This window comes from Dipodomys ordii, unplaced genomic scaffold, assembly GCF_000151885.1.
Source record: "Dipodomys ordii isolate 6190 unplaced genomic scaffold, Dord_2.0 Scaffold48, whole genome shotgun sequence".
NCBI classification, from domain to species: domain Eukaryota; kingdom Metazoa; phylum Chordata; class Mammalia; order Rodentia; family Heteromyidae; genus Dipodomys; species Dipodomys ordii.
The window spans coordinates 3,713,348-3,723,684 of NW_012267264.1; positions in this window are offsets into that span (position 1 = coordinate 3,713,348).

Here is a 10,337-nt window from a genome sequence, read left to right on the forward strand (position 1 = left end):
GTAAACAAACCCAATAGATTTTTGTCTTTGAAAAGTCATAAAGGTCAAGGAGGTGACTGGGAACAGAATTGCTAGAGTCTATTATTGAGCAGTGTACTGGTGACTGGCTGTTTGTTGGCAGTCTGCATTTTATGGGTAGAACAATAGCATTAATGAATCTAGCAATTTCTCTTAAAATCTTTCTTGAAGGAAAATATGTTTATCATAGAACTTTGAACACAAGACACTGAGTGCTCCACTTGGAAAATCACTACAAATATGTTTAACAATTTTTGCAATCATTCTCAATCCATAATCTTTAAAAGATAGACCACTGTAGCATTCTGTTAAACAGAGTTGATATTTTGGGCTAGTACTGCATGTATCATGTATATATATATATATATATATATATATATACACATACATATATATATGTATATATATATACACATACATATATATGTATATATACATAAATGAGCCATTATTCCTGTAATAACTCATGAATATTAGTACTAAAGTCAGAAATATAGCCTGTTTCCTTTTCTTTCTTCTGGTGTATAACTGATCTATAAGAAAGAGATTTTTAATGAATAATATAAGGAGTATAAAGGACTAATACGTTCATTAAGCAAATATTTTAAATGTTTATCATTTTTTAAATTTCATTTATTCCAACACTGTTTTAAAGTTTCCAAATATTATATTTGCACAAAAAAGAACTATATAAGCTCTGCAGTTAATGAAAACCTCATGCTTATCATCTAATCATCCATTAATATAATCTATATAAAAATGCTAGTTAACACAGAGTAATTTTGATTTAAGTAGCGGTCTGAAGGTATACTTCTACTAAATATATTTTCCCCAGTTAGCAAGCTTCAACATCTATTGAGCATTCTCAGTCGTAACTTCAAATTATAATAATTTTATAACAATAGAAGATTAACAGGATGTCCACATAAAATAAAACTGAACTGATTTTTCCAAATGGCACCCAAAGTTTATAGAGTTATAGAACTTCTTAGAGATTAAAAGTGCTTTTTTATATAATTTTGATGTCTAGCTGTAGATTGTAAACAACTCAAAATTAAGAACTGCCGTAGTGAAGAGAAAAAAAGCTCTCCCGGATAGTGTCATCAGTTAAAATGGAATAATGGTGACTAAAGTCTGATGAGAGAAAGATAGGGAAAGTTTGATTATTGAGTATTAATTCAGAGTATAATAGGAGAAAAAAATCAGCTATCTACTTATACAGTGGGGTGACAATAAACAGTGATTATGTACTATATATTATGTATATATAATATACAGTATATATGCTATCAGTATAGATATATATGTATATATACCGTCTTTTTTAATATATATATATTTTAAATCTATCTATCTATCTATATATATATATGTATCATCTTTGGGGGGGGGTCTGTGGTTGTGGGGCCTGAACTCTGGGCCTGGGTGCTGTCCCTCAGCTCTTTGTATCATCTTTCTTAAACATTTCACTTGTTTCATTTCTCTTCTTCTCAAGCCCAGACAGGAGAAATGTTTTTGCCACTCAGCTTCCATATTCTCTGGAAGAATTAGGTAACTCTGCTCCAGTGCTAAAATCCTAGGTTACACATCTTATCTTGTGAATGTGTCCCAAGGCATGTAGGGGACAGTGGAGGTATATGACTCATTTTCCTGTAACAGCTTCCAGAAGGGTTATGCTACAAACTCACCTTCGAAGATTGAGCAAGTAGAGATGTGGGAGGGCATAATGTTCTTCCCTCCTTTACACTCCTCCATTATAGTTTCTATAGCAGATACTTGTTTATATGTGAAAACCCTCATGGCTTATGGGCACAACATTTTTGTTTAGTGACTCAATCAATATATGAAAAGAGTCTTATACAAATTTAAAGGCAAAACTCTAGAATAGTCAGTGCATGAACACATTGCTCTTCCTGTTCAGAATCCCTTCACAGACTGACAATTGTCCTAGAATTCACTTCTGTACATAATGTAACTGTGAGCTGTCTGTAAAGGCTATATGCTATTCGATTTACACATTTCCTCTGCCATGGGTTAGAAGCCCAGGAATGGTTATCTGGCCTTGTTGCAGCCTCTCCTGGAACACTGAACAACCAAAAAAGAATCATGCCAATGACTAACTTTTCCATGCCTAAGAAAGGAAGGAGTTGACAGGTGAATTTCATGATGTAGGCGAGGGGCAAAGGAATGTAGACAGAAAGGAAAGCTAAGTGTCCGGAGGAAGTGAGGGATGGATCTTTGTTCAAATATTTCCCTGCCCCTCCCTTTGCCCTCTCCCTCTATTCCTGTCACTTTTACTGTACATACTATCGGGTCTCTTTTTGTTGAAGATTGCTGGGTCTTACGTCCATTCCGAATGTATTATGTATACCTTTACTGACTCTCTGGTCCACCTCTCCCCGCTTGTTTCAACTCTGTTTCCAGCTTGTTATCCACACTGCCATTTTGTAATGTCTGTGCTGCTGAATTTCAGCCCCTCCTGGTTTCATTTGCCCTTTTCCCTCTTTCCTCCTATTCTCCCATGTACAACACCCACAGGTCTCAGGTTAAATCTTTTTGTTGTTGTTGTTTGCAAAGAAGGGGGCAGGCAGTCCTGGAGCTTGAACTCTGGGCCTGTGCACTGTTCCTGTATTCTTTTTTGCTCAAGGCTAGCACTCTACAACTTGAGCCACAGTGCCATTTCGGCTTTTTCTATGACTAATTGGATATAAGAATATCACAGATATTCCTGCAGGGGTTGGCTTCAAACTGCAATTCTCAGATCTCAGCCACCTGAGTAGCTAGGATTACAGGCTTGAGCCATAGACACCCAGCTCAGTTTAAATCCTTAGGGACATCCATTTGATCTTGTCACTAGTGTATGTAAGGTGTTTTTCTATGTCTTTGTAGCACTTTCCATTTCCATTCTACAGATAATTTTATCATGGCATATTCTCTTTTATGTGAAACATCTTTATTAAGGTAACCCCATTTATGGACATATGGAATACAAATTCCAGATTTAACATCACATTGTTTATTTTCACAATGGGAATTTTAGTCAATCCCCTTTGTATTTAAAAGACTTATTTGTGAACCTATGCTGTACATGATAACTAGTTCCTAATGCACAAGACCCCTTCACTCCTCTCTGCATGGGTCATCATTTTATCCAATACACAAAAGCTGTCTTTTTATTGGTAGTTAAAAAGAGAATTCCATTTCCTTCAATGACATTCCACCACATCACCAAAAGGGAATTAGCAGTAACCAAGACTTTTTAAAGCAATATGAATTTATTTTTTTCCAAAAGGTCTCGGTAGACTAGAATATTTTAAAGTGCTACATCGCTGTTCATGTAATTATACAAGAGCATAGAAGGTCCTAGGGAGGAGAAAGTAATTTCATTATAAAATATTTGTGATAGAGCTGGGGGCTGGTGGCTCACGCCTATAATCCTAGCTACTCAGGAGGCTGAGATCTGAGGATTGTGGTTCAAAGCCAACCTGGGTGGTAAAGTCTGTGAGACTCTTATCCCAAATAACTACCACCAGAAAACCAGAAGTGGCACTGTGGCTCAAGTGGTAGAGCACTAAGCCTTAAGCTGAAGAGCGCAGGGACAGCACCCAGACCCAGAGTTCAAGCCCTATGACAAAAGAAAAAAAAATGTGATTGTGAGAATATGGCTCCATTTTAAATTCTAATGAAGAACATAGTGTTAACTGGTCCTAGAGGTTAAGGGTTCACGACCTCCTTGCTCACCACTGTCTGGCCAGACTACATACCACAGTAGTAGGTTGGCACATACATAGACACAATAATGTGTATTTGGAGGTCATCATATTCACAAGTTTATCTGTAGGTCAAATGACCTGTTTCTATAATTAAGCAGCTCTTCCAAAAATAAATTATAGGCATTTTTAAGACCAAAACTTTTTATATTACTCTTAACATAACATGGACTGCTCTTGCTTCTTATACAGTCTATCTTCCTTCTCCTCTTCATGTCTTTTCTGTAGGCTCTCTGCATCATGGACTCTTTTTTCTCCCATTTTATATATCTGGCTTTCTCCAGCTCCTGCAGGAACCCTCCCAGAATTTCTGTCTCTTTCCCTTAAAAGCTCTGAATTTTAATGCAAGTTCCATTTCTACTGCACTGCATGATAGAGAGAAAATAACCTCACCCATTTTAGTCTTAATATCTGTATCTCTAAAGGGATTAGACGTCAAATTCTATTTTACCAATGCAATTTATTATATGATGTCTGATATTGACATTGACAGAAATCTTGTCAAAGAGCAAATGCATCTCCTCTTCTCCCTTAAGCTAAGAAGCTTCTTGGAAACTTGGGAGGGAAAAATGCTGCACCCTGTGCTGTCCAGAAGCGCCACCATGTGGACGCAGCCATCAGCAGAGGACACATTTTCCCAGGTCAGGCCACTACAAAGGTCTGCAGCATGCCATGGTGGGTGTGTGGCTTCTGCCGCTGAAGAGGAAACTTCAGTTTCTTTGTTGTCTGAAAGCCTAAACAAAAGCTTTCACAATGTCTATGGATGGGTGATCAGGGAAAAATGCAGATTTCATGGAGCAGGCATCAATCTGTGGCTAGCTTGGAAGGTGCCTATGGCAAACTAAAAATACAAACGTTACCATTGACTACCTTGAGCCAAAGGTTACATTTTCATGTTAAACTGAAACTCCTTTGTAAAATTAGGTAAAGAATTAAAAATATCATAGAGTGAAATAAAAAACAAAACTTCTATAATAGCTGTCAGCTGACTGCAGTAATAATAGACACACCTCCTATACCTTTTGAGGGTTAAAAATAAATATAAAATGGACAGAGAACTCTGTCCTGCAAAGCTAAGGAAAGCAACCCAAAGATTGCACTGGAAACGTTTATTTCTTGTTGACCAGTATTTAGGATAAAGTTTTATAATCCTCATGAGGCAAAACTTGTCATGGTACCATTTATATTTCAACTATGAATCAATGAAATGGCTAATGAAAGTGTGAAGACTCAAGGCAGGCTTAGATGTCTTCATTGATTTATTTTTCTTTTATTTTTTTTGAGAACCATTTTTTTATTTTATTTTTTTGTGAACACACTGTACAGAGGGGTTACAATTACATGGGCAGATAATGCGTACATTTCTTATCAAGCATTGCAGCCTCCTCCTTTGTTTCCCCTTCACATCCCTTCCCAGCCCCCCCCCCCCCCCCCCCACCCAATCCCCCCCGCCTCCCCCCCCCCACCAACGTTGTAAAACTCATTTTCGACCTGACAACTTGTACTTCTCATTGTTGCAACAGGTCCACCTGTATCCTTAAACGACTTGTTTTTATGGGGGTTCAAATCTAGTAGGTTGTTAAAAGAGCCAAATCTATGGTGTGTTCTTTTCTAAAATCCCTCCAAACAACGTCAACCTTTCACTCTTCCCAGAGAAATGCATGGTCTGCCTCATTAGATCTGTGTACAAAGATTAATTTCTAGTCAAAAGTATTAGCATTTGTTATGTTTGGTAATGACTGATACTTCAGTAGTTTGGATTGCTTTTGCATTTGGGTCATATCGAGTATCAGCTTGTCACAAAAAACTGACTTATAGCATATATTTGGTCAGAGATAGGGCTACAGAAGATGAGAATGGTTTGTTTTGGAGAGTTTTCAGAGGACTCTTGTTATTAGCACATATACCTTTGACCCAAGTAGTAGGAAAAGAAGAAAAAATGTTTCTCAATAATATGATCTTCCCTCAGGATAATTCTTGAGATTTTCTACTGGCTATGTGTTTATAAGACATAACGTTAAAGCAATGTAATTAACTGGTAAAAGAAAGTGTATCACTTGAGAAACTCTGACAGAACAAACCCTGAGATTCTCTGGTCTCAGATCATGCCTGGCATCATTATTGACTCAAGGCGCAGTGAGTGCCTAATTATCTGTTTCTCAATGGGTTTTCATTTAGAAAAGTGAAGCTGCATTTCACCAGCATTTGTAGCCACAGAAATGTGTGAACATTTAGTTACATATATGCTGATTTACTTTTACCTCTTTTTGTATTCTAGTTTCTTTCTTTCTTTCTTTTTTAAAGAATAGTTGCTCTGATGGGTAGAGTAATGATACAAGTAGGGTCCAAACATATTTTATCATCACAAGAGCCACATTATTTTTTGACATGAACAAAGGACTATTCAAAATATTGTTCTTCCTTTTTACATATTAAGTAATTTTGATGTTTCACAGTTTTAAAGAAACACAACTGTATGGATTTATAATCCCTAAAAGAATACTCCCTGTCCCCCTTAATTCTCATCAGTCTTTCATATGTGGCAAAAGATAAGGAGTGGACTAGCTGGACAATGGAATCTTCCAGAATTACAATTAGTAAGTCAAAGATTTTTGTTTGTTTTATTTTGCTGTTGTTTCACTTTTAAAAATTTGAATCTTAGGAAAAGTCTGTTGGGAGCATGCTACACTTTCTATTGGAAGCATAGTCCTTTGTAATTCTCTGAAGCAAAAGTATAAGGAAAATATTTGGGAGGAGAATTGTCTTCTGGGTAAAATTTTTTCCTGCTTAATGATGTACCTTAAAACTTATATAGTCATTTCTTTTCATCCATAATATGTTTTATTTCAACTCACCACACTCTAAAGGGTGTGTAATGGATTTTATAGAAATGTCGAGACAGCTAATACTTTACATGTTCTCTTTTGTATAAAAAATCAATATTATGTAATATAACCCCTCTAGAATGCTTACACAGAGAAAACTCTATGTTTAAGTCACTACTTTATGTATAGATAAATGACTGGGGTTCTCTGCCAGACAGTAACCAGCTAACTTCTTTTGCCATTTGTATTTCTCAAGTGCAAACTGCAAAAATAGATTAACTGTCACTACTCCCATTTAAAAATTATACTTACAGCTGAGATAAGCTTTGGGCAACATTTGTAAGACATTTGTTTTTCTTGGTGCAGTGAATGCATTCTAAATTTTTAAATAAAATAAGCCTGTTACTTTCGAAGTTTATTGATCAAGCTTATTCTCCTTTAAAGCTTGTAAGTTCTTAATGGCATTTAAAAATATTTAATGGTTAAACAGTACTAATACTTGAAGCAACCACAACACTGAATATTTTCTACTTCAACTTGTCTTTTCATATCCACTTAATCAACATAACAACTCGGGTGGGCAGAGCCACAGGGAGGTATTTGTATCTCTGATTTAAAGGTGACAAAATTGTGTTTCTGAATAAAAGTCCAATACCTGATTTTGTGCTGAGGTCCAGCACCATAGTTTGTGCTCTCTGTGTTTTTGTGGGTGGCCAGAATAAAGTCCTTACTTAAGTAGCCAGGAAAGCACTATTGTTTAAGTGGAGAAGTGAGGGGGGGGGTGTATTGAAGAACAGAGAGGTCTCAACACAAACATGCACAGCAGCCCTTCCTCCCACAGTAGACACAGGTGATATAGCCCACCACTTTGTGAAAGAGGCCAGACTCAAGTCATTCATGGGAAAATTGCACTGGCGCATCTAGGAAAGGGATCAAGGGGTGCCCCTTGTTTAACCTCAATTCCTTTCTGAGTTGAGGTTCAACTCTGTGACACATTCAGGTAATCTCAAGTAAAAATGAAGAGGAAAACTGGTTGCACATATGACCTAGGGGTCAAGATAATCAGATGAGAAGGAGGAACTATCACTGGCTTTATTTTGGCAACTCTGCCCCCCAGTCACTCCACAGTTAACCCAGATTATTCTCTTCCTGCATTCTTTCTAAAGAAACAAAATATCACAGCTAGTGGAGAGGATTCCTCCCATATTATTCTCATTGCTATTTCTTGAATTGACTGGTATTCTTAAGTTGTATATTTTCCACTTATATATCTTTCAGGATATAAAATATGACTTAAATTGTTTTGTATTCATCTTAAAAGTTACACAGAAGTGGGCTGGGAAGGTGGCTCAGTGGTAGAGTGCTTGCCTTGCATGCATGAGGCCCAGGGTTCTATTCCTCAGCACCACATAAGCAGAAAAAGCCAGAAGTGGTGCCGTGGCTCAAGTGGTAGAGCACTTGCCTTGAGCTGAAGAGCTGAGGGACAGCTCCCAGGCCCAGAGTTCAGGCCCTACGACCAAAACAAACAAACAAATAAATAAAAGTTACACAGAAGGGACATCATACATTTAAGCTGCTGAAGTTCAACAGCTTAAGTATACTGTTTCTGGGATGCAGGATGCAGTCTGATTGATACAGGAAAGTCTGGGTTTTATTTATTTGTGTGTGTGTGTGTGTGTGTGTGTGTGTGTGTGTGTGTGTGTGTGTGTCTGTGTCTGGGTGTTTCAGTACTGTGGATTGAACTCAGGTAGGGTCTTAATTTATGCCCAGGTCAGTCTGGGCTGTAATCTTCCTGCTTGTGCTACCTTTTGTTACTGGAGGTGATAGTCACATGTCACGCTACCCAGCTATTAGGTGATGGAGTCTTGTGAACTTTCATGCGTAGGCTGTCCTTGAATCATGATTCCTTATTTATGCCTCCCAAGCATCTAGGATTACAGGCTCTGGCATTGCACCCAGTGTCTACCTTTTATTTTTTCTACAATAATATTAAAATTTGTATTCTTACATTGACACCATTTGTATCCTTTTTAGTCTGAAAAAATAATATGGAGGTTTACGCTTGCTACAATCCAAAGCTATACTAGGGTATGCTTTTATGTCTAGTATGTTCTCAGAACATATAGACCTTCAATGTTTTAAAGTATTAATAAATTACTTTTCTTTCAACAGCAGAGTTTGAGAGCCTGTTTCTTCCTGTTGTCTTAGTTAACTATTATCATTCTCTTTGATTTTTGCCAGTTTAATTGGGTTCAATTTCATCTGTATTTTAATTTGGGTTTTTCTAATTATTAGCTAACTTTCTATATCTTCATTGGTTATGTAATTTTTCTGTTTGGTGAAATTATTGATCCCATGCTTTGTCAGTCATTTTCAATTGGGTATTATTTTTCCTTGTCAGTTACTAGATTTGTTTTGTAAATATTGGGCATTAGTCTTATATTCTAGCCTGCAAACATTTCCCTCTTTGTATTTTTTTCTGATTTTGATATTAAAGTATTGTTTTTATTTTATATTAGTGTATATATATTCCCTAGGCCATGACAAACTCCTGTCTTCTCATGAGTGCATATTGTTGAATGATTGGTTTCTTTAATGTCATACTTTGAGTTAGCTTTCTGTACATTTTTTTTCTGGAGTTACTTTCACAGTTCATATTTTCTATTTCTTGTCTATAATTCCACATTGCCTTGTGTATTCGATGACTCTTGCTGTTGCAACAAATAGCCACCAACTGAGTGTCTGAAAACACATATTCATAGTTGGGCAGGCCAGACTTCTCCGAGGGTAGCAGAGCCCTGTTCAGGCCCTCAGAGCTGGCTCATATAACTTGTGGCTCTGCCCCCTTCTGCCTTCCACTTTCAAGGACTCCTGGGATCACAATGTACTGACCCGTTATTCTTTCCTTCTCCTCTGCTTGAACTCGTGCGATCAGGAAGGAGTACCTCTGCTTGGGAGCCTTTAGGCTTCTGATCATGATTAGCACGCCTTGCTCACATCCTCTTACACGTTAGATCAGTTCATTTTGTTGGGGTGGTCATTTTACCTGGAAGAATGTTTGTGTCTTCTTTATCATTTTCTTTTGCTTTATCTGATACATGGCTGTTAACTGCTATTTTCACTTATTGGCTACACGGGGGAGTGGGATTATACAAAGACGCTCAGCTCCAGGGCTGTTAGTTGAGTTTACAGCTCTTTCCAAGCCCGCATGCACAACCCCCTGGGTAGTCCTCACTGGCCTTGTGCTCTGGGTAGCTGGAAGTAACCAGTGTGGCTGGATGCTTCCTAAGTTAGTGTTAAAGGTGCAAGTTCAACCCGAGCATGTTCATTCTGCACCCGGCTCAGCCCCTGGACGTGAAGCTTCAGTCAGCGCTCCCCATCGCTCCTGTCTAATCTCTAAACCTGGGCATGCGCACCACAGCCTCAGCCGGGCGTGAGCTACCGCCTGGTATGGCTTGGGTAACCCCACTTCTCCCCTCTCGGCCACGCCCACTCTTGCCCCGCCCCTCCCCCTCGATTCTCACCCCGCCCTCCCGGGGGATTCCGGGCTCCGGGTCCCCAGGGGCACTGAACCAGCTCAGCGGAACTCCTGGGGCTCCGAGCCTCCGCCCTGGCTCCCGGGCCACTCCCAGCTCCGGGGGAAAGCTGTTACAAAAGGCATGAATGAAACGTGTGTGTGTGTGTGGGGGGGGGTTGTGTGTGGTGAACCACCGTGGGGGGGGGG